This window comes from Haliotis rufescens, unplaced genomic scaffold (assembly GCF_023055435.1).
Source record: "Haliotis rufescens isolate VD_foot unplaced genomic scaffold, xgHalRufe1.0.p SCAF_144, whole genome shotgun sequence".
Taxonomy (NCBI): Eukaryota; Metazoa; Mollusca; class Gastropoda; order Lepetellida; family Haliotidae; genus Haliotis; species Haliotis rufescens.
Window position 1 is genome coordinate 240,725 of NW_025963829.1, and position 22,494 is coordinate 263,218.

The 22,494-nt window shown below is 44.4% G+C and overlaps 52 non-coding genes across 52 annotated transcripts; all 52 read left to right on the forward strand.

Moving 5' to 3' along the window:
* The first annotated feature begins 217 nt into the window (after positions 1-217).
* Positions 218-290, forward strand: Trnaa-agc. The gene has a single exon. It is a non-coding gene; the product is annotated as a tRNA-Ala (tRNA).
* A 66-nt stretch (positions 291-356) lies between these two features.
* Trnaa-ugc lies at positions 357-429 on the forward strand. Its single transcript has one exon. It is a non-coding gene; the product is annotated as a tRNA-Ala (tRNA).
* A 246-nt stretch (positions 430-675) lies between these two features.
* On the forward strand, positions 676-748 carry Trnaa-agc. Its single transcript has one exon. It is a non-coding gene; the product is annotated as a tRNA-Ala (tRNA).
* Positions 749-1,177: 429 nt separating this feature from the next.
* On the forward strand, positions 1,178-1,250 carry Trnaa-ugc. The gene has a single exon. It is a non-coding gene; the product is annotated as a tRNA-Ala (tRNA).
* Positions 1,251-1,679: 429 nt separating this feature from the next.
* On the forward strand, positions 1,680-1,752 carry Trnaa-agc. Its single transcript has one exon. It is a non-coding gene; the product is annotated as a tRNA-Ala (tRNA).
* Positions 1,753-2,001: 249 nt separating this feature from the next.
* Trnaa-agc lies at positions 2,002-2,074 on the forward strand. The gene has a single exon. It is a non-coding gene; the product is annotated as a tRNA-Ala (tRNA).
* A 429-nt stretch (positions 2,075-2,503) lies between these two features.
* Positions 2,504-2,576, forward strand: Trnaa-agc. The gene has a single exon. It is a non-coding gene; the product is annotated as a tRNA-Ala (tRNA).
* Positions 2,577-3,005: 429 nt separating this feature from the next.
* Positions 3,006-3,078, forward strand: Trnaa-agc. Its single transcript has one exon. It is a non-coding gene; the product is annotated as a tRNA-Ala (tRNA).
* Positions 3,079-3,145: 67 nt separating this feature from the next.
* On the forward strand, positions 3,146-3,218 carry Trnaa-ugc. Its single transcript has one exon. It is a non-coding gene; the product is annotated as a tRNA-Ala (tRNA).
* A 287-nt stretch (positions 3,219-3,505) lies between these two features.
* Positions 3,506-3,578, forward strand: Trnaa-agc. Its single transcript has one exon. It is a non-coding gene; the product is annotated as a tRNA-Ala (tRNA).
* A 454-nt stretch (positions 3,579-4,032) lies between these two features.
* Positions 4,033-4,105, forward strand: Trnaa-agc. Its single transcript has one exon. It is a non-coding gene; the product is annotated as a tRNA-Ala (tRNA).
* A 428-nt stretch (positions 4,106-4,533) lies between these two features.
* On the forward strand, positions 4,534-4,606 carry Trnaa-agc. The gene has a single exon. It is a non-coding gene; the product is annotated as a tRNA-Ala (tRNA).
* A 455-nt stretch (positions 4,607-5,061) lies between these two features.
* Positions 5,062-5,134, forward strand: Trnaa-agc. The gene has a single exon. It is a non-coding gene; the product is annotated as a tRNA-Ala (tRNA).
* Positions 5,135-5,201: 67 nt separating this feature from the next.
* Positions 5,202-5,274, forward strand: Trnaa-ugc. The gene has a single exon. It is a non-coding gene; the product is annotated as a tRNA-Ala (tRNA).
* A 289-nt stretch (positions 5,275-5,563) lies between these two features.
* On the forward strand, positions 5,564-5,636 carry Trnaa-agc. Its single transcript has one exon. It is a non-coding gene; the product is annotated as a tRNA-Ala (tRNA).
* A 500-nt stretch (positions 5,637-6,136) lies between these two features.
* Trnaa-agc lies at positions 6,137-6,209 on the forward strand. Its single transcript has one exon. It is a non-coding gene; the product is annotated as a tRNA-Ala (tRNA).
* Positions 6,210-6,276: 67 nt separating this feature from the next.
* Positions 6,277-6,349, forward strand: Trnaa-ugc. The gene has a single exon. It is a non-coding gene; the product is annotated as a tRNA-Ala (tRNA).
* Positions 6,350-6,638: 289 nt separating this feature from the next.
* On the forward strand, positions 6,639-6,711 carry Trnaa-agc. Its single transcript has one exon. It is a non-coding gene; the product is annotated as a tRNA-Ala (tRNA).
* Positions 6,712-7,211: 500 nt separating this feature from the next.
* Positions 7,212-7,284, forward strand: Trnaa-agc. The gene has a single exon. It is a non-coding gene; the product is annotated as a tRNA-Ala (tRNA).
* A 67-nt stretch (positions 7,285-7,351) lies between these two features.
* Positions 7,352-7,424, forward strand: Trnaa-ugc. Its single transcript has one exon. It is a non-coding gene; the product is annotated as a tRNA-Ala (tRNA).
* A 289-nt stretch (positions 7,425-7,713) lies between these two features.
* Positions 7,714-7,786, forward strand: Trnaa-agc. The gene has a single exon. It is a non-coding gene; the product is annotated as a tRNA-Ala (tRNA).
* A 500-nt stretch (positions 7,787-8,286) lies between these two features.
* Positions 8,287-8,359, forward strand: Trnaa-agc. The gene has a single exon. It is a non-coding gene; the product is annotated as a tRNA-Ala (tRNA).
* Positions 8,360-8,426: 67 nt separating this feature from the next.
* On the forward strand, positions 8,427-8,499 carry Trnaa-ugc. Its single transcript has one exon. It is a non-coding gene; the product is annotated as a tRNA-Ala (tRNA).
* Positions 8,500-8,788: 289 nt separating this feature from the next.
* Positions 8,789-8,861, forward strand: Trnaa-agc. The gene has a single exon. It is a non-coding gene; the product is annotated as a tRNA-Ala (tRNA).
* A 455-nt stretch (positions 8,862-9,316) lies between these two features.
* Positions 9,317-9,389, forward strand: Trnaa-agc. The gene has a single exon. It is a non-coding gene; the product is annotated as a tRNA-Ala (tRNA).
* Positions 9,390-9,456: 67 nt separating this feature from the next.
* Positions 9,457-9,529, forward strand: Trnaa-ugc. Its single transcript has one exon. It is a non-coding gene; the product is annotated as a tRNA-Ala (tRNA).
* Positions 9,530-9,818: 289 nt separating this feature from the next.
* Trnaa-agc lies at positions 9,819-9,891 on the forward strand. Its single transcript has one exon. It is a non-coding gene; the product is annotated as a tRNA-Ala (tRNA).
* A 429-nt stretch (positions 9,892-10,320) lies between these two features.
* On the forward strand, positions 10,321-10,393 carry Trnaa-agc. Its single transcript has one exon. It is a non-coding gene; the product is annotated as a tRNA-Ala (tRNA).
* A 67-nt stretch (positions 10,394-10,460) lies between these two features.
* On the forward strand, positions 10,461-10,533 carry Trnaa-ugc. The gene has a single exon. It is a non-coding gene; the product is annotated as a tRNA-Ala (tRNA).
* Positions 10,534-10,822: 289 nt separating this feature from the next.
* Trnaa-agc lies at positions 10,823-10,895 on the forward strand. The gene has a single exon. It is a non-coding gene; the product is annotated as a tRNA-Ala (tRNA).
* A 431-nt stretch (positions 10,896-11,326) lies between these two features.
* On the forward strand, positions 11,327-11,399 carry Trnaa-agc. The gene has a single exon. It is a non-coding gene; the product is annotated as a tRNA-Ala (tRNA).
* A 595-nt stretch (positions 11,400-11,994) lies between these two features.
* On the forward strand, positions 11,995-12,067 carry Trnaa-ugc. The gene has a single exon. It is a non-coding gene; the product is annotated as a tRNA-Ala (tRNA).
* A 315-nt stretch (positions 12,068-12,382) lies between these two features.
* On the forward strand, positions 12,383-12,455 carry Trnaa-agc. The gene has a single exon. It is a non-coding gene; the product is annotated as a tRNA-Ala (tRNA).
* A 67-nt stretch (positions 12,456-12,522) lies between these two features.
* Trnaa-ugc lies at positions 12,523-12,595 on the forward strand. Its single transcript has one exon. It is a non-coding gene; the product is annotated as a tRNA-Ala (tRNA).
* Positions 12,596-13,386: 791 nt separating this feature from the next.
* Trnaa-agc lies at positions 13,387-13,459 on the forward strand. The gene has a single exon. It is a non-coding gene; the product is annotated as a tRNA-Ala (tRNA).
* Positions 13,460-13,888: 429 nt separating this feature from the next.
* On the forward strand, positions 13,889-13,961 carry Trnaa-agc. Its single transcript has one exon. It is a non-coding gene; the product is annotated as a tRNA-Ala (tRNA).
* A 429-nt stretch (positions 13,962-14,390) lies between these two features.
* On the forward strand, positions 14,391-14,463 carry Trnaa-agc. Its single transcript has one exon. It is a non-coding gene; the product is annotated as a tRNA-Ala (tRNA).
* Positions 14,464-14,918: 455 nt separating this feature from the next.
* Positions 14,919-14,991, forward strand: Trnaa-agc. Its single transcript has one exon. It is a non-coding gene; the product is annotated as a tRNA-Ala (tRNA).
* A 66-nt stretch (positions 14,992-15,057) lies between these two features.
* Trnaa-ugc lies at positions 15,058-15,130 on the forward strand. Its single transcript has one exon. It is a non-coding gene; the product is annotated as a tRNA-Ala (tRNA).
* A 289-nt stretch (positions 15,131-15,419) lies between these two features.
* Trnaa-agc lies at positions 15,420-15,492 on the forward strand. Its single transcript has one exon. It is a non-coding gene; the product is annotated as a tRNA-Ala (tRNA).
* Positions 15,493-16,449: 957 nt separating this feature from the next.
* Positions 16,450-16,522, forward strand: Trnaa-agc. The gene has a single exon. It is a non-coding gene; the product is annotated as a tRNA-Ala (tRNA).
* Positions 16,523-16,950: 428 nt separating this feature from the next.
* On the forward strand, positions 16,951-17,023 carry Trnaa-agc. The gene has a single exon. It is a non-coding gene; the product is annotated as a tRNA-Ala (tRNA).
* Positions 17,024-17,452: 429 nt separating this feature from the next.
* On the forward strand, positions 17,453-17,525 carry Trnaa-agc. Its single transcript has one exon. It is a non-coding gene; the product is annotated as a tRNA-Ala (tRNA).
* Positions 17,526-17,980: 455 nt separating this feature from the next.
* Trnaa-agc lies at positions 17,981-18,053 on the forward strand. Its single transcript has one exon. It is a non-coding gene; the product is annotated as a tRNA-Ala (tRNA).
* A 428-nt stretch (positions 18,054-18,481) lies between these two features.
* Trnaa-agc lies at positions 18,482-18,554 on the forward strand. Its single transcript has one exon. It is a non-coding gene; the product is annotated as a tRNA-Ala (tRNA).
* Positions 18,555-19,511: 957 nt separating this feature from the next.
* On the forward strand, positions 19,512-19,584 carry Trnaa-agc. The gene has a single exon. It is a non-coding gene; the product is annotated as a tRNA-Ala (tRNA).
* A 428-nt stretch (positions 19,585-20,012) lies between these two features.
* Trnaa-agc lies at positions 20,013-20,085 on the forward strand. The gene has a single exon. It is a non-coding gene; the product is annotated as a tRNA-Ala (tRNA).
* Positions 20,086-20,514: 429 nt separating this feature from the next.
* Trnaa-agc lies at positions 20,515-20,587 on the forward strand. The gene has a single exon. It is a non-coding gene; the product is annotated as a tRNA-Ala (tRNA).
* A 455-nt stretch (positions 20,588-21,042) lies between these two features.
* Positions 21,043-21,115, forward strand: Trnaa-agc. The gene has a single exon. It is a non-coding gene; the product is annotated as a tRNA-Ala (tRNA).
* A 428-nt stretch (positions 21,116-21,543) lies between these two features.
* Positions 21,544-21,616, forward strand: Trnaa-agc. Its single transcript has one exon. It is a non-coding gene; the product is annotated as a tRNA-Ala (tRNA).
* Positions 21,617-22,071: 455 nt separating this feature from the next.
* Trnaa-agc lies at positions 22,072-22,144 on the forward strand. Its single transcript has one exon. It is a non-coding gene; the product is annotated as a tRNA-Ala (tRNA).
* Positions 22,145-22,210: 66 nt separating this feature from the next.
* Positions 22,211-22,283, forward strand: Trnaa-ugc. The gene has a single exon. It is a non-coding gene; the product is annotated as a tRNA-Ala (tRNA).
* Positions 22,284-22,494: the final 211 nt, after the last annotated feature.

Below are 22,494 nucleotides of genomic sequence, written 5' to 3' on the forward strand. Positions count from 1 at the left end.
ATTCTACAAACACACTGACTTCCAAATGTGAAAGCAAGTTTCTCTCAAAGCTGGAGCAACCCATCTGTCACTACAAGGACAATCAAGGTGGAAGGCTGGAGGAACCCATCTGTCACTACAAGGTCAATCAAGGTGGAAGGCTTAGCGTTCATGCCCCAAACCGCTACAGGTGATTGTGAAAAATATATTGAATGAAGACACACCTACTCCGTTATCAGGGGAATTAGCTCAAATGGTAGAGCGCTCGCTTAGCATGCGAGAGGTACCGGGATCGATACCCGGATTCTCCAAGTGTTTTGCTGTTTTGGTTTTGTGAAATATTGTTCTTATTTGGCTTTTTATGAATGTCTTGCACAGGGGGATTAGCTCACATGGTAGAGCGCCCGCTTTGCATGCGGGAGGTACCGGGATCAATACCCGGATTCTCCAAGTGAAATTCAGTTTATTTTTGGGTCCAATATGGACGTTACATTCAGTTGTCTCAGTCAAGTTCTTCCAACTTCAAACGTGTTACAAAACAGATTCTACACACACACACAAGTTTCTCTCAAAGCTGGAGCAACCCATCTGTCACTACAAGGTCAATCAAGGTGGAAGGCTTAGCGTTCATGCCCCAAACCGCTACAGGTGATTGTGAAAAATATATTGAATGAAGACACACCTAGTCCGTCATCAGGGGAATTAGCTCAAATGGTAGAGCGCTCGCTTAGCATGCGAGAGGTACCGGGATCGATACCCGGATTCTCCAAGTGTTTTGCTGTTTTTGTTTTTGAGAAATAGTGTTCTTATTTGGCTTTTTATGAATGTCTTGCACAGGGGGATTAGCTAACATGGTAGAGCGCCCGCTTTGCATGCGGGAGGTACCGGGATCGATACCCGGATTCTCCAAGTGAAATTCAGTTTATTTTTGGCTCAAATATGGACGTTACATTCAGTTGTCTCAGTCAAGTTCTACCAACTTCAAACGTGTTACAAAACAAATTCTACACACACACAAGTTTCTCTCAAAGCTGGAGCAACCCATCTGTCACTACAAGGACAATCATGGTGGAAGGCTGGAGGAACCCATCTGTCACTACAAGGTCAATCAAGGTGGAAGGCTTAGCGTTCATGCCCCAAACCGCTACAGGTGATTGTGAAAAATATATTGAATGAAGACACACCTTCTCCGTCATCAGGGGAATTAGCTCAAATGGTAGAGCGCTCGCTTTGCATGCGGGAGGTACCGGGATCGATACCCGGATTCTCCAAGTGTTTTGCTGTTTTTGTTTTTGAGAAATAGTGTTCTTATTTGGCTTTTTATGAATGTCTTGCACAGGGGGATTAGCTAACATGGTAGAGCGCCCGCTTTGCATGCGGGAGGTACCGGGATCGATACCCGGATTCTCCAAGTGAAATTCAGTTTATTTTTGGCTCAAATATGGACGTTACATTCAGTTGTCTCAGTCAAGTTCTACCAACTTCAAACGTGTTACAAAACAAATTCTACACACACACAAGTTTCTCTCAAAGCTGGAGCAACCCATCTGTCACTACAAGGACAATCATGGTGGAAGGCTGGAGGAACCCATCTGTCACTACAAGGTCAATCAAGGTGGAAGGCTTAGCGTTCATGCCCCAAACCGCTACAGGTGATTGTGAAAAATATATTGAATGAAGACACACCTTCTCCGTCATCAGGGGAATTAGCTCAAATGGTAGAGCGCTCGCTTAGCATGCGAGAGGTACCGGGATCGATACCCGGATTCTCCAAGTATTTTCCTGTTTTTGTTTTTGTGAAATATTGTTCTTATTTGGCTTTTTATGAATGTCTTGCACAGGGGGATAAGCTCACATGGTAGAGGGCCCGCTTTGCATGCGGGAGGTACCGGGATCAATACCCGGATTCTCCAAGTGAAATTCAGTTTATTTTTGGCTCAAATATGGACGTTACATTCAGTTGTCTCAGTCAAGTTCTACCAACTTCAAACTTGTTACATGTTCAAAACAAATCCGTCATCAGGGGAATTAGCTCAAATGGTAGAGCGCTCGCTTAGCATGCGAGAGGTACCGGGATCGATACCCGGATTCTCCAAGTGTTTTGCTGTTTTTGTTTTTGTGAAATATTGTTCTTATTTGGCTTTTTATGAATGTCTTGCACAGGGGGATAAGCTCACATGGTAGAGCGCCCGCTTTGCATGCGGGAGGTACCGGGATCGATACCCGGATTCTCCAAGTGAAATTCAGTTTATTTTTGGGTCCAATATGGACGTTACATTCAGTTGTCTCAGTCAAGTTCTTCCAACTTCAAACTTGTTACAAAACAAATTCTACACAAACACAAGTTTCTCTCAAAGCTGGAGCAACCCATCTGTCACTACAAGGACAATCATGGTGGAAGGCTGGAGGAACCCATCTGTCACTACAAAGTCAATCAAGGTGGAAGGCTTAGCGATCATGCCCCAAACCGCTACAGATGATTGTGAAAAATATATTGAATGAAGACACACCTTCTCCGTCATCAGGGGAATTAGCTCAAATGGTAGAGCGCTCGCTTAGCATGCGAGAGGTACCGGGATCGATACCCGGATTCTCCAAGTGTTTTGCTGTTTTTGTTTTTGTGAAATATTGTTCTTATTTGGCTTTTTATGAATGTCTTGCACAGGGGGATTATCTCACATGGTAGAGCGCCCGCTTTGCATGCGGGAGGTACCGGGATCGATACCCGGATTCTCCAAGTGAAATTCAGTTTATTTTTGGGTCCAATATGGACGTTACATTCAGTTGTCTCAGTCAAGTTCTTCCAACTTCAAACGTGTTACAAAACAAATTCTACACAAACACAAGTTTCTCTCAAAGCTGGAGCAACCCATCTGTCACTACAAGGACAATCATGGTGGAAGGCTGGAGGAACCCATCTGTCACTACAAAGTCAATCAAGGTGGAAGGCTTAGCGTTCATGCCCCAAACCGCTACAGGTGATTGTGAAAAATATATTGAATGAAGACACACCTACTCTGTCATCAGGGGAATTAGCTCAAATGGTAGAGCGCTCGCTTAGCATGCGAGAGGTACCGGGATCGATACCCGGATTCTCCAAGTGTTTTGCTGTTTTTGTTTTTGTGAAATATTGTTCTTATTTGGCTTTTTATGAATGTCTTCCACAGGGGGATTAGCTCACATGGTAGAGCGCCCGCTTTGCACGCGGGAGGTACCGGGATCAATACCCGGATTCTCCAAGTGAAATTCAGTTTATTTTTGGGTCCAATATGGACGTTACATTCAGTTGTCTCAGTCAAGTTCTACCAACTTCAAACTTGTTACATGTTCAAAACAAATTCTACAAACACACTGACTTCCAAATGTGAAAGCAAGTTTCTCTCAAAGCTGGAGCAACCCATCTGTCACTACAAGGACAATCAAGGTGGAAGGCTGGAGGAACCCATCTGTCACTACAAGGTGCATCAAACCGCTACAGGTGATTGTGAAAAATATATTGAATGAAGACACACCTACTCCGTCATTAGGGGAATTAGCTCAAATGGTAGAGCGCTCGCTTAGCATGCGAGAGGTACCGGGATCGATACCCGGATTCTCCAAGTATTTTCCTGTTTTTGTTTTTGTGAAATATTGTTCTTATTTGGCTTTTTATGAATGTCTGCACTGGGGGATAAGCTCACATGGTAGAGCGCCCGCTTTGCATGCGGGAGGTACCGGGGTCAATACCCGGATTCTCCAAGTGAAATTCAGTTTATTTTTGGCTCAAATATGGACGTTACATTCAGTTGTCTCAGTCAAGTTCTACCAACTTCAAACTTGTTACATGTTCAAAAGAAATTCTACACACACACTGACTTCCAAATGTGAAAGCAAGTTTCTCTCAAAGCTGGAGCAACCCATCTGTCACTACAAGGACAATCAAGGTGGAAGGCTGGAGGAACCCATCTGTCACTACAAGGCCAATCAAGGTGGAAGGCTTAGCGTTCGTGCCCCAAACCGCTACAGGTTATTGTGAAAAATATATTGAATGAAGACACACCTACTCCGTCATCAGGGGAATTAGCTCAAATGGTAGAGCGCTCGCTTAGCATGCGAGAGGTACCGGGATCGATACCCGGATTCTCCAAGTGTTTTGCTGTTTTTGTTTTTGAGAAATAGTGTTCTTATTTGGCTTTTTATGAATGTCTTGCACAGGGGTGTTAGCTCACATGGTAGAGCGCCCGCTTTGCATGCGGGAGGTACCGGGATCAATACCCGGATTCTCCAAGTGAAATTCAGTTTATTTTTGGGTCAAATATGGACGTTACATTCAGTTGTCTCAGTCAAGTTCTTCCAACTTCAAACGTGTTACAAAACAAATTCTACACAAACACAAGTTTCTCTCAAAGCTGGAGCAACCCATCTGTCACTACAAGGACAATCATGGTGGAAGGCTGGAGGAACCATCTGTCACTACAAAGTCAATCAAGGTGGAAGGCTTAGCGTTCATGCCCCAAACCGCTACAGGTGATTGTGAAAAATATATTGAATGAAGACACACCTACTCTGTCATCAGGGGAATTAGCTCAAATGGTAGAGCGCTCGCTTAGCATGCGAGAGGTACCGGGATCGATACCCGGATTCTCCAAGTGTTTTGCTGTTTTTGTTTTTGTGAAATATTGTTCTTATTTGGCTTTTTATGAATGTCTTGCACTGGGGGATAAGCTTACATGGTAGAGCGCCCGCTTTGCACGCGGGAGGTACCGGGATCAATACCCGGATTCTCCAAGTGAAATTCAGTTTATTTTTGGGTCAAATATGGACGTTACATTCAGTTGTCTCAGTCAAGTTCTACCAACTTCAAACTTGTTACATGTTCAAAACAAATTCTACACACACACTGACTTCCAAATGTGAAAGCAAGTTTCTCTCAAAGCTGGAGCAACCCATCTGTCACTACAAGGACAATCAAGGTGGAAGGCTGGAGGAACCCATCTGTCACTACAAGGTGCATCAAGGTGGAAGGCTTAGCGTTCATGCCCCAAACCGCTATAGGTGATTGTGAAAAATATATTGAATGAAGACACACCTTCTCCGTCATCAGGGGAATTAGCTCAAATGGTAGAGCGCTCGCTTAGCATGCGAGAGGTACCGGGATCGATACCCGGATTCTCCAAGTGTTTTGCTGTTTTTGTTTTTGAGAAATAGTGTTCTTATTTGGCTTTTTATGAATGTCTTGCACAGGGGGATTAGCTCACATGGTAGAGCGCCCGCTTTGCATGCGGGAGGTACCGGGATCAATACCCGGATTCTCCAAGTGAAATTCAGTTTATTTTTGGCTCAAATATGGACGTTACATTCAGTTGTCTCAGTCAAGTTCTTCCAACTTCAAACGTGTTACAAAACAAATTCTACACAAACACAAGTTTCTCTCAAAGCTGGAGCAACCCATCTGTCACTACAAGGACAATCATGGTGGAAGGCTGGAGGAACCCATCTGTCACTACAAAGTCAATCAAGGTGGAAGGCTTAGCGTTCGTGCCCCAAACCGCTACAGGTGATTGTGAAAAATATATTGAATGAAGACACACCTACTCCGTCATCAGGGGAATTAGCTCAAATGGTAGAGCGCTCGCTTAGCATGCGGGAGGTACCGGGATCGATACCCGGATTCTCCAAGTATTTTCCTGTTTTTATTTTTGTGAAATATTGTTCTTATTTGGCTTTTTATGAATGTCTTGCACTGGGGGATAAGCTCACATGGTAGAGCGCCCGCTTTGCATGCGGGAGGTACCGGGATCAATACCCGGATTCTCCAAGTGAAATTCAGTTTATTTTTGGGTCAAATATGGACGTTACATTCAGTTGTCTCAGTCAAGTTCTACCAACTTCAAACTTGTTACATGTTCAAAACAAATTCTACAAACACACTGACTTCCAAATGTGAAAGCAAGTTTCTCTCAAAGCTGGAGCAACCCATCTGTCACTACAAGGACAATCAAGGTGGAAGGCTGGAGGAACCCATCTGTCACTACAAGGTGCATAAAGGTGGAAGGCTGGAGGAACCCATCTGTCACTGCAAGGTCAATCAAGGTGGAAGGCTTAGCGTTCGTGCCCCAAACCGCAACAGGTTATTGTGAAAAATATATTGAATGAAGACACACCTACTCCGTCATCAGGGGAATTAGCTCAAATGGTAGAGCGCTCGCTTAGCATGCGAGAGGTACCGGGATCGATACCCGGATTCTCCAAGTGTTTTGCTGTTTTTGTTTTTGAGAAATAGTGTTCTTATTTGGCTTTTTATGAATGTCTTGCACTGGGGGATTAGCTCACATGGTAGAGCGCCCGCTTTGCATGCGGGAGGTACCGGGATCAATACCCGGATTCTCCAAGTGAAATTCAGTTTATTTTTGGGTCCAATATGGACGTTACGTTCAGTTGTCTCAGTCAAGTTCTTCCAACTTCAAACGTGTTACAAAACAAATTCTACACAAACACAAGTTTCTCTCAAAGCTGGAGCAACCCATCTGTCACTACAAGGACAATCATGGTGGAAGGCTGGAGGAACCCATCTGTCACTACAAAGTCAATCAAGGTGGAAGGCTTAGCGTTCGTGCCCCAAACCGCTACAGGTGATTGTGAAAAATAAATTGAATGAAGACACACCTACTCCGTCATCAGGGGAATTAGCTCAAATGGTAGAGCGCTCGCTTAGCATGCGAGAGGTACCGGGATCGATACCCGGATTCTCCAAGTATTTTCCTGTTTTTGTTTTTGTGAAATATTGTTCTTATTTGGCTTTTTATGAATGTCTTGCACTGGGGGATAAGCTCACATGGTAGAGCGCCCGCTTTGCATGCGGGAGGTACCGGGATCAATACCCGGATTCTCCAAGTGAAATTCAGTTTATTTTTGGGTCAAATATGGACGTTACATTCAGTTGTCTCAGTCAAGTTCTACCAACTTCAAACTTGTTACATGTTCAAAACAAATTCTACAAACACACTGACTTCCAAATGTGAAAGCAAGTTTCTCTCAAAGCTGGAGCAACCCATCTGTCACTACAAGGACAATCAAGGTGGAAGGCTGGAGGAACCCATCTGTCACTACAAGGTGCATAAAGGTGGAAGGCTGGAGGAACCCATCTGTCACTACAAGGTCAATCAAGGTGGAAGGCTTAGCGTTCGTGCCCAACACCGCAACAGGTTATTGTGAAAAATATATTGAATGAAGACACACCTACTCCGTCATCAGGGGAATTAGCTCAAATGGTAGAGCGCTCGCTTAGCATGCGAGAGGTACCGGGATCGATACCCGGATTCTCCAAGTGTTTTGCTGTTTTTGTTTTTGAGAAATAGTGTTCTTATTTGGCTTTTTATGAATGTCTTGCACAGGGGGATTAGCTCACATGGTAGAGCGCCCGCTTTGCATGCGGGAGGTACCGGGATCAATACCCGGATTCTCCAAGTGAAATTCAGTTTATTTTTGGGTCAAATATGGACGTTACATTCAGTTGTCTCAGTCAAGTTCTTCCAACTTCAAACGTGTTACAAAACAAATTCTACACAAACACAAGTTTCTCTCAAAGCTGGAGCAACCCATCTGTCACTACAAGGACAATCATGGTGGAAGGCTGGAGGAACCCATCTGTCACTACAAAGTCAATCAAGGTGGAAGGCTTAGCGTTCGTGCCCCAAACCGCTACAGGTGATTGTGAAAAATATATTGAATGAAGACACACCTACTCCGTCATCAGGGGAATTAGCTCAAATGGTAGAGCGCTCGCTTAGCATGCGGGAGGTACCGGGATCGATACCCGGATTCTCCAAGTATTTTCCTGTTTTTGTTTTTGTGAAATATTGTTCTTATTTGGCTTTTTATGAATGTCTTGCACTGGGGGATAAGCTCACATGGTAGAGCGCCCGCTTTGCATGCGGGAGGTACCGGGATCAATACCCGGATTCTCCAAGTGAAATTCAGTTTATTTTTGGCTCAAATATGGACGTTACATTCAGTTGTCTCAGTCAAGTTCTACCAACTTCAAACTTGTTACATGTTCAAAACAAATTCTACAAACACACTGACTTCCAAATGTGAAAGCAAGTTTCTCTCAAAGCTGGAGCAACCCATCTGTCACTACAAGGACAATCAAGGTGGAAGGCTGGAGGAACCCATCTGTCACTACAAGGTGCATAAAGGTGGAAGGCTGGAGGAACCCATCTGTCACTACAAGGTCAATCAAGGTGGAAGGCTTAGCGTTCGTGCCCAACACCGCAACAGGTTATTGTGAAAAATATATTGAATGAAGACACACCTACTCCGTCATCAGGGGAATTAGCTCAAATGGTAGAGCGCTCGCTTAGCATGCGAGAGGTACCGGGATCGATACCCGGATTCTCCAAGTGTTTTGCTGTTTTTGTTTTTGAGAAATAGTGTTCTTATTTGGCTTTTTATGAATGTCTTGCACAGGGGGATTAGCTCACATGGTAGAGCGCCCGCTTTGCATGCGGGAGGTACCGGGATCAATACCCGGATTCTCCAAGTGAAATTCAGTTTATTTTTGGGTCAAATATGGACGTTACATTCAGTTGTCTCAGTCAAGTTCTTCCAACTTCAAACGTGTTACAAAACAAATTCTACACAAACACAAGTTTCTCTCAAAGCTGGAGCAACCCATCTGTCACTACAAGGACAATCATGGTGGAAGGCTGGAGGAACCCATCTGTCACTACAAAGTCAATCAAGGTGGAAGGCTTAGCGTTCGTGCCCCAAACCGCTACAGGTGATTGTGAAAAATATATTGAATGAAGACACACCTACTCCGTCATCAGGGGAATTAGCTCAAATGGTAGAGCGCTCGCTTAGCATGCGGGAGGTACCGGGATCGATACCCGGATTCTCCAAGTATTTTCCTGTTTTTGTTTTTGTGAAATATTGTTCTTATTTGGCTTTTTATGAATGTCTTGCACTGGGGGATAAGCTCACATGGTAGAGCGCCCGCTTTGCATGCGGGAGGTACCGGGATCAATACCCGGATTCTCCAAGTGAAATTCAGTTTATTTTTGGCTCAAATATGGACGTTACATTCAGTTGTCTCAGTCAAGTTCTACCAACTTCAAACTTGTTACATGTTCAAAACAAATTCTACAAACACACTGACTTCCAAATGTGAAAGCAAGTTTCTCTCAAAGCTGGAGCAACCCATCTGTCACTACAAGGACAATCAAGGTGGAAGGCTGGAGGAACCCATCTGTCACTACAAGGTGCATCAAGGTGGAAGGCTTAGCGTTCATGCCCCAAACCGCTACAGGTGATTGTGAAAAATATATTGAATGAAGACACACCTTCTCCGTCATCAGGGGAATTAGCTCAAATGGTAGAGCGCTCGCTTAGCATGCGAGAGGTACCGGGATCGATACCCGGATTCTCCAAGTGTTTTGCTGTTTTTGTTTTTGAGAAATAGTGTTCTTATTTGGCTTTTTATGAATGTCTTGCACAGGGGGATTAGCTCACATGGTAGAGCGCCCGCTTTGCATGCGGGAGGTACCGGGATCAATACCCGGATTCTCCAAGTGAAATTCAGTTTATTTTTGGGTCAAATATGGACGTTACATTCAGTTGTCTCAGTCAAGTTCTTCCAACTTCAAACGTGTTACAAAACAAATTCTACACAAACACAAGTTTCTCTCAAAGCTGGAGCAACCCATCTGTCACTACAAGGACAATCATGGTGGAAGGCTGGAGGAACCCATCTGTCACTACAAAGTCAATCAAGGTGGAAGGCTTAGCGTTCGTGCCCCAAACCGCTACAGGTGATTGTGAAAAATATATTGAATGAAGACACACCTACTCCGTCATCAGGGGAATTAGCTCAAATGGTAGAGCGCTCGCTTAGCATGCGAGAGGTACCGGGATCGATACCCGGATTCTCCAAGTATTTTCCTGTTTTTGTTTTTGTGAAATATTGTTCTTATTTGGCTTTTTATGAATGTCTTGCACTGGGGGATAAGCTCACATGGTAGAGCGCCCGCTTTGCATGCGGGAGGTACCGGGATCAATACCCGGATTCTCCAAGTGAAATTCAGTTTATTTTTGGGTCAAATATGGACGTTACATTCAGTTGTCTCAGTCAAGTTCTTCCAACTTCAAACGTGTTACAAAACAAATTCTACACACACACAAGTTTCTCTCAAAGCTGGAGCAACCCATCTGTCACTACAAGGACAATCAAGGTGGAAGGCTGGAGGAACCCATCTGTCACTACAAGGTGCATCAAGGTGGAAGGCTTAGCGTTCATGCCCCAAACCGCTACAGGTGATTGTGAAAAATATATTGAATGAAGACACACCTTCTCCGTCGTCAGGGGAATTAGCTCAAATGGTAGAGCGCTCGCTTAGCATGCGAGAGGTACTGGGATCGATACCCGGATTCTCCAAGTGTTTTGCTGTTTTTGTTTTTGAGAAATATTGTTCTTATTTGGCTTTTTATGAATGTCTTGCACAGGGGGATTAGCTCACATGGTAGAGCGCCCGCTTTGCATGCGGGAGGTACCGGGATCAATACCCGGATTCTCCAAGTGAAATTCAGTTTATTTTTGGGTCCAATATGGACGTTACATTCAGTTGTCTCAGTCAAGTTCTTCCAACTTCAAACGTGTTACAAAACAAATTCTACACAAACACAAGTTTCTCTCAAAGCTGGAGCAACCCATCTGTCACTACAAGGACAATCATGGTGGAAGGCTGGAGGAACCCATCTGTCACTACAAAGTCAATCAAGGTGGAAGGCTTAGCGTTCGTGCCCCAAACCGCTACAGGTGATTGTGAAAAATATATTGAATGAAGACACACCTACTCCGTCATCAGGGGAATTAGCTCAAATGGTAGAGCGCTCGCTTAGCATGCGAGAGGTACCGGGATCGATACCCGGATTCTCCAAGTATTTTCCTGTTTTTGTTTTTGTGAAATATTGTTCTTATTTGGCTTTTTATGAATGTCTTGCACTGGGGGATAAGCTCACATGGTAGAGCGCCCGCTTTGCATGCGGGAGGTACCGGGATCAATACCCGGATTCTCCAAGTGAAATTCAGTTTATTTTTGGGTCAAATATGGACGTTACATTCAGTTGTCTCAGTCAAGTTCTTCCAACTTCAAACGTGTTACAAAACAAATTCTACACACACACACAAGTTTCTCTCAAAGCTGGAGCAACCCATCTGTCACTACAAGGACAATCAAGGTGGAAGGCTGGAGGAACCCATCTGTCACTACAAGGTCAATCAAGGTGGAAGGCTTAGCGTTCATGCCCCAAACCGCTACAGGTGATTGTGAAAAATACAGTGAATGAAGACACACCTACTCCGTCATCAGGGGAATTAGCTCAAATGGTAGAGCGCTCGCTTAGCATGCGAGAGGTACCGGGATCGATACCCGGATTCTCCAAGTATTTTCCTGTTTTTGTTTTTGAGAAATATTGTTCTTATTTGGCTTTTTATGAATGTCTTGCACAGGGGGATTAGCTCACATGGTAGAGCGCCCGCTTTGCATGCGGTAGGAACCGGGATCGATACCCGGATTCTCCAAGTGAAATTCAGTTTATTTTTGGGTCAAATATGGACGTTACATTCAGTTGTCTCAGTCAAGTTCTACCAACTTCAAACTTGTTACATGTTCAAAAGAAATTCTACACACACACTGACTTCCAAATGTGAAAGCAAGTTTCTCTCAAAGCTGGAGCAACCCATCTGTCACTACAAGGACAATCAAGGTGGAAGGCTGGAGGAACCCATCTGTCACTACAAAGTCAATCAAGGTGGAAGGCTTAGCGTTCATGCCCCAAACCGCTACAGGTGATTGTGAAAAATATATTGAATGAAGACACACCTTCTCCGTCATCAGGGGAATTAGCTCAAATGGTAGAGCGCTCGCTTAGCATGCAAGAGGTACCGGGATCGATACCCGGATTCTCCAAGTGTTTTGCTGTTTTTGTTTTTGAGAAATAGTGTTCTTATTTGGCTTTTTATGAATGTCTTGCACAGGGGGATTAGCTCACATGGTAGAGCGCCCGCTTTGCATGCGGGAGGAACCGGGATCGATACCCGGATTCTCCAAGTGAAATTCAGTTTATTTTTGGGTCAAATATGGAGGTTACATTCAGTTGTCTCAGTCAAGTTCTACCAACTTCAAACTTGTTACATGTTCAAAAGAAATTCTACACACACACTGACTTCCAAATGTGAAAGCAAGTTTCTCTCAAAGCTGGAGCAACCCATCTGTCACTACAAGGACAATCAAGGTGGAAGGCTGGAGGAACCCATCTGTCACTACAAGGTCAATCAAGGTGGAAGGCTTAGCGTTCATGCCCCAAACCGCTACAGGTGATTGTGAAAAATATATTGAATGAAGACACACCTTCTCCGTCATCAGGGGAATTAGCTCAAATGGTAGAGCGCTCGCTTAGCATGCGAGAGGTACCGGGATCGATACCCGGATTCTCCAAGTGTTTTGCTGTTTTTGTTTTTGTGAAATAGTGTTCTTATTTGGCTTTTTATGAATGTCTTGCACAGGGGGATTAGCTCACATGGTAGAGCGCCCGCTTTGCATGCGGGAGGTACCGGGATCAATACCCGGATTCTCCAAGTGAAATTCAGTTTATTTTTGGGTCAAATATGGACGTTACATTCAGTTGTCTCAGTCAAGTTCTTCCAACTTCAAACGTGTTACAAAACAAATTCTACACAAACACAAGTTTCTCTCAAAGCTGGAGCAACCCATCTGTCACTACAAGGACAATCATGGTGGAAGGCTGGAGGAACCCATCTGTCACTACAAGGTCAATCAAGGTGGAAGGCTTAGCGTTCGTGCCCCAAACCGCTACAGGTGATTGTCAAAAATACAGTGAATGAAGACACACCTTCTCCGTCATCAGGGGAATTAGCTCAAATAGTAGAGCGCTCGCTTAGCATGCGAGAGGTACCGGGATCGATACCCGGATTCTCCAAGTGTTTTGCTGTTTTTGTTTTTGTGAAATATTGTTCTTATTTGGCTTTTTATGAATGTCTTGCACAGGGGGATTAGCTCACATGGTAGAGCGCCCGCTTTGCATGCGGGAGGTACCGGGATGGATACCCGGATTCTCCAAGTGAAATTCAGTTTATTTTTGGGTCAAATATGGACGTTACATTCAGTTGTCTCAGTCAAGTTCTTCCAACTTCAAACGTGTTACAAAACAAATTCTACACACACACAAGTTTCTCTCAAAGCTGGAGCAACCCATCTGTCACTACAAGGACAATCATGGTGGAAGGCTGGAGGAACCCATCTGTCACTACAAAGTCAATCAAGGTGGAAGGCTTAGCGTTCATGCCCCAAACCGCTACAGGTGATTGTGAAAAATATATTGAATGAAGACACACCTACTCCGTCATCAGGGGAATTAGCTCAAATGGTAGAGCGCTCGCTTAGCATGCGAGAGGTACCGGGATCGATACCCGGATTCTCCAAGTGTTTTGCTGTTTTTGTTTTTGTGAAATAGTGTTCTTATTTGGCTTTTTATGAATGTCTTGCACAGGGGGATTAGCTAACATGGTAGAGCGCCCGCTTTGCATGCGGGAGGTACCGGGATCAATACCCGGATTCTCCAAGTGAAATTCAGTTTATTTTTGGGTCAAATATGGACGTTACATTCAGTTGTCTCAGTCAAGTTCTTCCAACTTCAAACGTGTTACAAAACAAATTCTACACACACACAAGTTTCTCTCAAAGCTGGAGCAACCCATCTGTCACTACAAGGACAATCAAGGTGGAAGGCTGGAGGAACCCATCTGTCACTACAAGGTCAATCAAGGTGGAAGGCTTAGCGTTCGTGCCCCAAACCGCTACAGGTGATTGTGAAAAATACAGTGAATGAAGACACACCTACTCCGTCATCAGGGGAATTAGCTCAAATGGTAGAGCGCTCGCTTAGCATGCGAGAGGTACCGGGATCGATACCCGGATTCTCCAAGTGTTTTGCTGTTTTTGTTTTTGTGAAATATTGTTCTAATTTGGCTTTTTATGAATGTCTTGCACAGGGGGATAAGCTCACATGGTAGAGCGCCCGCTTTGCACGCGGGAGGTACCGGGATGGATACCCGGATTCTCCAAGTGAAATTCAGTTTATTTTTGGGTCAAATATGGACGTTACATTCAGTTGTCTCAGTCAAGTTCTTCCAACTTCAAACGTGTTACAAAACAAATTCTACACAAACACAAGTTTCTCTCAAAGCTGGAGCAACCCATCTGTCACTACAAGGACAATCATGGTGGAAGGCTGGAGGAACCCATCTGTCACTACAAAGTCAATCAAGGTGGAAGGCTTAACGTTCATGCCCCAAACCGCTACAGGTGATTGTGAAAAATATATTGAATGAAGACACACCTTCTCCGTCATCAGGGGAATTAGCTCAAATGGTAGAGCGCTCGCTTAGCATGCGAGAGGTACCGGGATCGATACCCGGATTCTCCAAGTGTTTTGCTGTTTTTGTTTTTGTGAAATATTGTTCTTATTTGGCTTTTTATGAATGTCTTGCACAGGGGGATAAGCTCACATGGTAGAGCGCCCGCTTTGCACGCGGGAGGTACCGGGATCAATACCCGGATTCTCCAAGTGAAATTCAGTTTATTTTTGGGTCAAATATGGACGTTACATTCAGTTGTCTCAGTCAAGTTCTACCAACTTCAAACTTGTTACATGTTGAAAACAAATTCTACACACACACTGACTTCCAAATGTGAAAGCAAGTTTCTCTCAAAGCTGGAGCAACCCATCTGTCACTACAAGGACAATCAAGGTGGAAGGCTGGAGGAACCCATCTGTCACTACAAGGTCAATCAAGGTGGAAGGCTTAGCGTTCGTGCCCCAAACCGCTACAGGTGATTGTGAAAAATATATTGAATGAAGACACACCTACTCCGTCATCAGGGGAATTAGCTCAAATGGTAGAGCGCTCGCTTAGCATGCGAGAGGTACCGGGATCGATACCCGGATTCTCCAAGTGTTTTGCTGTTTTGGTTTTGTGAAATATTGTTCTTATTTGGCTTTTTATGAATGTCTTGCACAGGGGGATTAGCTCACATGGTAGAGCGCCCGCTTTGCATGCGGGAGGTACCGGGATCAATACCCGGATTCTCCAAGTGAAATTCAGTTTATTTTTGGGTCAAATATGGACGTTACATTCAGTTGTCTCAGTCAAGTTCTTCCAACTTCAAACGTGTTACAAAACAAATTCTACACACACACAAGTTTCTCTCAAAGCTGGAGCAACCCATCTGTCACTACAAGGACAATCAAGGTGGAAGGCTGGAGGAACCCATCTGTCACTACAAGGTGCATCAAGGTGGAAGGCTTAGCGTTCGTGCCCCAAACCGCTACAGGTGATTGTGAAAAATACAGTGAATGAAGACACACCTACTCCGTCATCAGGGGAATTAGCTCAAATGGTAGAGCGCTCGCTTAGCATGCGAGAGGTACCGGGATCGATACCCGGATTCTCCAAGTGTTTTGCTGTTTTTGTTTTTGTGAAATATTGTTCTAATTTGGCTTTTTATGAATGTCTTGCACAGGGGGATAAGCTCACATGGTAGAGCGCCCGCTTTGCACGCGGGAGGTACCGGGATGGATACCCGGATTCTCCAAGTGAAATTCAGTTTATTTTTGGGTCAAATATGGACGTTACATTCAGTTGTCTCAGTCAAGTTCTTCCAACTTCAAACGTGTTACAAAACAAATTCTACACAAACACAAGTTTCTCTCAAAGCTGGAGCAACCCATCTGTCACTACAAGGACAATCATGGTGGAAGGCTGGAGGAACCCATCTGTCACTACAAAGTCAATCAAGGTGGAAGGCTTAACGTTCATGCCCCAAACCGCTACAGGTGATTGTGAAAAATATATTGAATGAAGACACACCCTCTCCGTCATCAGGGGAATTAGCTCAAATGGTAGAGCGCTCGCTTAGCATGCGAGAGGTACCGGGATCGATACCCGGAATCTCCAGGTGGTTTGCTGTTTTTGTTTTTGTGAAATATTGTTCTTATTTGGCTTTTTATGAATGTCTTGCACAGGGGGATAAGCTCACATGGTAGAGCGCCCGCTTTGCACGCGGGAGGTACCGGGATCAATACCCGGATTCTCCAAGTGAAATTCAGTTTATTTTTGGGTCAAATATGGACGTTACATTCAGTTGTCTCAGTCAAGTTCTACCAACTTCAAACTTGTTACATGTTGAAAACAAATTCTACACACACACTGACTTCCAAATGTGAAAGCAAGTTTCTCTCAAAGCTGGAGCAACCCATCTGTCACTACAAGGACAATCAAGGTGGAAGGCTGGAGGAACCCATCTGTCACTACAAGGTCAATCAAGGTGGAAGGCTTAGCGTTCGTGCCCCAAACCGCTACAGGTGATTGTGAAAAATATATTGAATGAAGACACACCTACTCCGTCATCAGGGGAATTAGCTCAAATGGTAGAGCGCTCGCTTAGCATGCGAGAGGTACCGGGATCGATACCCGGATTCTCCAAGTGTTTTGCTGTTTTGGTTTTGTGAAATATTGTTCTTATTTGGCTTTTTATGAATGTCTTGCACAGGGGGATTAGCTAACATGGTAGAGCGCCCGCTTTGCATGCGGGAGGTACCGGGATCAATACCCGGATTCTCCAAGTGAAATTCAGTTTATTTTTGGGTCAAATATGGACGTTACATTCAGTTGTCTCAGTCAAGTTCTTCCAACTTCAAACGTGTTACAAAACAAATTCTACACACACACAAGTTTCTCTCAAAGCTGGAGCAACCCATCTGTCACTACAAGGACAATCAAGGTGGAAGGCTGGAGGAACCCATCTGTCACTACAAGGTCAATCAAGGTGGAAGGCTTAGCGTTCGTGCCCCAAACCGCTACAGGTGATTGTGAAAAATACAGTGAATGAAGACACACCTACTCCGTCATCAGGGGAATTAGCTCAAATGGTAGAGCGCTCGCTTAGCATGCGAGAGGTACCGGGATCGATACCCGGATTCTCCAAGTGTTTTGCTGTTTTTGTTTTTGTGAAATATTGTTCTAATTTGGCTTTTTATGAATGTCTTGCACAGGGGGATAAGCTCACATGGTAGAGCGCCCGCTTTGCACGCGGGAGGTACCGGGATGGATACCCGGATTCTCCAAGTGAAATTCAGTTTATTTTTGGGTCAAATATGGACGTTACATTCAGTTGTCTCAGTCAAGTTCTTCCAACTTCAAACGTGTTACAAAACAAATTCTACACAAACACAAGTTTCTCTCAAAGCTGGAGCAACCCATCTGTCACTACAAGGACAATCATGGTGGAAGGCTGGAGGAACCCATCTGTCACTACAAAGTCAATCAAGGTGGAAGGCTTAACGTTCATGCCCCAAACCGCTACAGGTGATTGTGAAAAATATATTGAATGAAGACACACCTTCTCCGTCATCAGGGGAATTAGCTCAAATGGTAGAGCGCTCGCTTAGCATGCGAGAGGTACCGGGATCGATACCCGGATTCTCCAAGTGTTTTGCTGTTTTTGTTTTTGTGAAATATTGTTCTTATTTGGCTTTTTATGAATGTCTTGCACAGGGGGATAAGCTCACATGGTAGAGCGCCCGCTTTGCATGCGGGAGGTACCGGGATCAATACCCGGATTCTCCAAGTGAAATTCAGTTTATTTTTGGGTCAAATATGGACGTTACATTCAGTTGTCTCAGTCAAGTTCTACCAACTTCAAACTTGTTACATGTTGAAAACAAATTCTACACACACACTGACTTCCAAATGTGAAAGCAAGTTTCTCTCAAAGCTGGAGCAACCCATCTGTCACTACAAGGACAATCAAGGTGGAAGGCTGGAGGAACCCATCTGTCACTACAAGGTCAATCAAGGTGGAAGGCTTAGCGTTCGTGCCCCAAACCGCTACAGGTGATTGTGAAAAATATATTGAATGAAGACACACCTACTCCGTCATCAGGGGAATTAGCTCAAATGGTAGAGCGCTCGCTTAGCATGCGAGAGGTACCGGGATCGATACCCGGATTCTCCAAGTGTTTTGCTGTTTTGGTTTTGTGAAATATTGTTCTTATTTGGCTTTTTATGAATGTCTTGCACAGGGGGATTAGCTAACATGGTAGAGCGCCCGCTTTGCATGCGGGAGGTACCGGGATCAATACCCGGATTCTCCAAGTGAAATTCAGTTTATTTTTGGGTCAAATATGGACGTTACATTCAGTTGTCTCAGTCAAGTTCTTCCAACTTCAAACGTGTTACAAAACAAATTCTACACACACACAAGTTTCTCTCAAAGCTGGAGCAACCCATCTGTCACTACAAGGACAATCAAGGTGGAAGGCTGGAGGAACCCATCTGTCACTACAAGGTGCATCAAGGTGGAAGGCTTAGCGTTCGTGCCCCAAACCGCTACAGGTGATTGTGAAAAATACAGTGAATGAAGACACACCTACTCCGTCATCAGGGGAATTAGCTCAAATGGTAGAGCGCTCGCTTAGCATGCGAGAGGTACCGGGATCGATACCCGGATTCTCCAAGTGTTTTGCTGTTTTTGTTTTTGTGAAATATTGTTCTAATTTGGCTTTTTATGAATGTCTTGCACAGGGGGATAAGCTCACATGGTAGAGCGCCCGCTTTGCACGCGGGAGGTACCGGGATGGATACCCGGATTCTCCAAGTGAAATTCAGTTTATTTTTGGGTCAAATATGGACGTTACATTCAGTTGTCTCAGTCAAGTTCTTCCAACTTCAAACGTGTTACAAAACAAATTCTACACAAACACAAGTTTCTCTCAAAGCTGGAGCAACCCATCTGTCACTACAAGGACAATCATGGTGGAAGGCTGGAGGAACCCATCTGTCACTACAAAGTCAATCAAGGTGGAAGGCTTAACGTTCATGCCCCAAACCGCTACAGGTGATTGTGAAAAATATATTGAATGAAGACACACCCTCTCCGTCATCAGGGGAATTAGCTCAAATGGTAGAGCGCTCGCTTAGCATGCGAGAGGTACCGGGATCGATACCCGGAATCTCCAGGTGGTTTGCTGTTTTTGTTTTTGTGAAATATTGTTCTTATTTGGCTTTTTATGAATGTCTTGCACAGGGGGATAAGCTCACATGGTAGAGCGCCCGCTTTGCACGCGGGAGGTACCGGGATCAATACCCGGATTCTCCAAGTGAAATTCAGTTTATTTTTGGGTCAAATATGGACGTTACATTCAGTTGTCTCAGTCAAGTTCTACCAACTTCAAACTTGTTACATGTTGAAAACAAATTCTACACACACACTGACTTCCAAATGTGAAAGCAAGTTTCTCTCAAAGCTGGAGCAACCCATCTGTCACTACAAGGACAATCAAGGTGGAAGGCTGGAGGAACCCATCTGTCACTACAAGGTCAATCAAGGTGGAAGGCTTAGCGTTCGTGCCCCAAACCGCTACAGGTGATTGTGAAAAATATATTGAATGAAGACACACCTACTCCGTCATCAGGGGAATTAGCTCAAATGGTAGAGCGCTCGCTTAGCATGCGAGAGGTACCGGGATCGATACCCGGATTCTCCAAGTGTTTTGCTGTTTTGGTTTTGTGAAATATTGTTCTTATTTGGCTTTTTATGAATGTCTTGCACAGGGGGATTAGCTAACATGGTAGAGCGCCCGCTTTGCATGCGGGAGGTACCGGGATCAATACCCGGATTCTCCAAGTGAAATTCAGTTTATTTTTGGGTCAAATATGGACGTTACATTCAGTTGTCTCAGTCAAGTTCTTCCAACTTCAAACGTGTTACAAAACAAATTCTACACACACACAAGTTTCTCTCAAAGCTGGAGCAACCCATCTGTCACTACAAGGACAATCAAGGTGGAAGGCTGGAGGAACCCATCTGTCACTACAAGGTCAATCAAGGTGGAAGGCTTAGCGTTCGTGCCCCAAACCGCTACAGGTGATTGTGAAAAATACAGTGAATGAAGACACACCTACTCCGTCATCAGGGGAATTAGCTCAAATGGTAGAGCGCTCGCTTAGCATGCGAGAGGTACCGGGATCGATACCCGGATTCTCCAAGTGTTTTGCTGTTTTTGTTTTTGTGAAATATTGTTCTAATTTGGCTTTTTATGAATGTCTTGCACAGGGGGATAAGCTCACATGGTAGAGCGCCCGCTTTGCACGCGGGAGGTACCGGGATGGATACCCGGATTCTCCAAGTGAAATTCAGTTTATTTTTGGGTCAAATATGGACGTTACATTCAGTTGTCTCAGTCAAGTTCTTCCAACTTCAAACGTGTTACAAAACAAATTCTACACAAACACAAGTTTCTCTCAAAGCTGGAGCAACCCATCTGTCACTACAAGGACAATCATGGTGGAAGGCTGGAGGAACCCATCTGTCACTACAAAGTCAATCAAGGTGGAAGGCTTAACGTTCATGCCCCAAACCGCTACAGGTGATTGTGAAAAATATATTGAATGAAGACACACCTTCTCCGTCATCAGGGGAATTAGCTCAAATGGTAGAGCGCTCGCTTAGCATGCGAGAGGTACCGGGATCGATACCCGGATTCTCCAAGTGTTTTGCTGTTTTTGTTTTTGTGAAATATTGTTCTTATTTGGCTTTTTATGAATGTCTTGCACAGGGGGATAAGCTCACATGGTAGAGCGCCCGCTTTGCATGCGGGAGGTACCGGGATCAATACCCGGATTCTCCAAGTGAAATTCAGTTTATTTTTGGGTCAAATATGGACGTTACATTCAGTTGTCTCAGTCAAGTTCTACCAACTTCAAACTTGTTACATGTTGAAAACAAATTCTACACACACACTGACTTCCAAATGTGAAAGCAAGTTTCTCTCAAAGCTGGAGCAACCCATCTGTCACTACAAGGACAATCAAGGTGGAAGGCTGGAGGAACCCATCTGTCACTACAAGGTCAATCAAGGTGGAAGGCTTAGCGTTCGTGCCCCAAACCGCTACAGGTGATTGTGAAAAATATATTGAATGAAGACACACCTACTCCGTCATCAGGGGAATTAGCTCAAATGGTAGAGCGCTCGCTTAGCATGCGAGAGGTACCGGGATCGATACCCGGATTCTCCAAGTGTTTTGCTGTTTTGGTTTTGTGAAATATTGTTCTTATTTGGCTTTTTATGAATGTCTTGCACAGGGGGATAAGCTCACATGGTAGAGCGCCCGCTTTGCACGCGGGAGGTACCGGGATGGATACCCGGATTCTCCAAGTGAAATTCAGTTTATTTTTGGGTCAAATATGGACGTTACATTCAGTTGTCTCAGTCAAGTTCTTCCAACTTCAAACGTGTTGCAAAACAAATTCTACACAAACACAAGTTTCTCTCAAAGCTGGAGCAACCCATCTGTCACTACAAGGACAATCATGGTGGAAGGCTGGAGGAACCCATCTGTCACTACAAAGTCAATCAAGGTGGAAGGCTTAACGTTCATGCCCCAAACCGCTACAGGTGATTGTGAAAAATATATTGAATGAAGACACACCTTCTCCGTCATCAGGGGAATTAGCTCAAATGGTAGAGCGCTCGCTTAGCATGCGAGAGGTACCGGGATCGATACCCGGATTCTCCAAGTGTTTTGCTGTTTTTGTTTTTGTGAAATATTGTTCTTATTTGGCTTTTTATGAATGTCTTGCACAGGGGGATAAGCTCACATGGTAGAGCGCCCGCTTTGCACGCGGGAGGTACCGGGATCAATACCCGGATTCTCCAAGTGAAATTCAGTTTATTTTTGGGTCAAATATGGACGTTACATTCAGTTGTCTCAGTCAAGTTCTACCAACTTCAAACTTGTTACATGTTGAAAACAAATTCTACACACACACTGACTTCCAAATGTGAAAGCAAGTTTCTCTCAAAGCTGGAGCAACCCATCTGTCACTACAAGGACAATCAAGGTGGAAGGCTGGAGGAACCCATCTGTCACTACAAGGTCAATCAAGGTGGAAGGCTTAGCGTTCGTGCCCCAAACCGCTACAGGTGATTGTGAAAAATATATTGAATGAAGACACACCTTCTCCGTCATCAGGGGAATTAGCTCAAATGGTAGAGCGCTCGCTTAGCATGCGAGAGGTACCGGGATCGATACCCGGATTCTCCAAGTGTTTTGCTGTTTTGGTTTTGTGAAATATTGTTCTTATTTGGCTTTTTATGAATGTCTTGCACAGGGGGATTAGCTCACATGGTAGAGCGCCCGCTTTGCATGCGGGAGGTACCGGGATCAATACCCGGATTCTCCAAGTGAAATTCAGTTTATTTTTGGGTCAAATATGGACGTTACATTCAGTTGTCTCAGTCAAGTTCTTCCAACTTCAAACGTGTTACAAAACAAATTCTACACACACACAAGTTTCTCTCAAAGCTGGAGCAACCCATCTGTCACTACAAGGACAATCATGGTGGAAGGCTGGAGGAACCCATCTGTCACTACAAAGTCAATCAAGGTGGAAG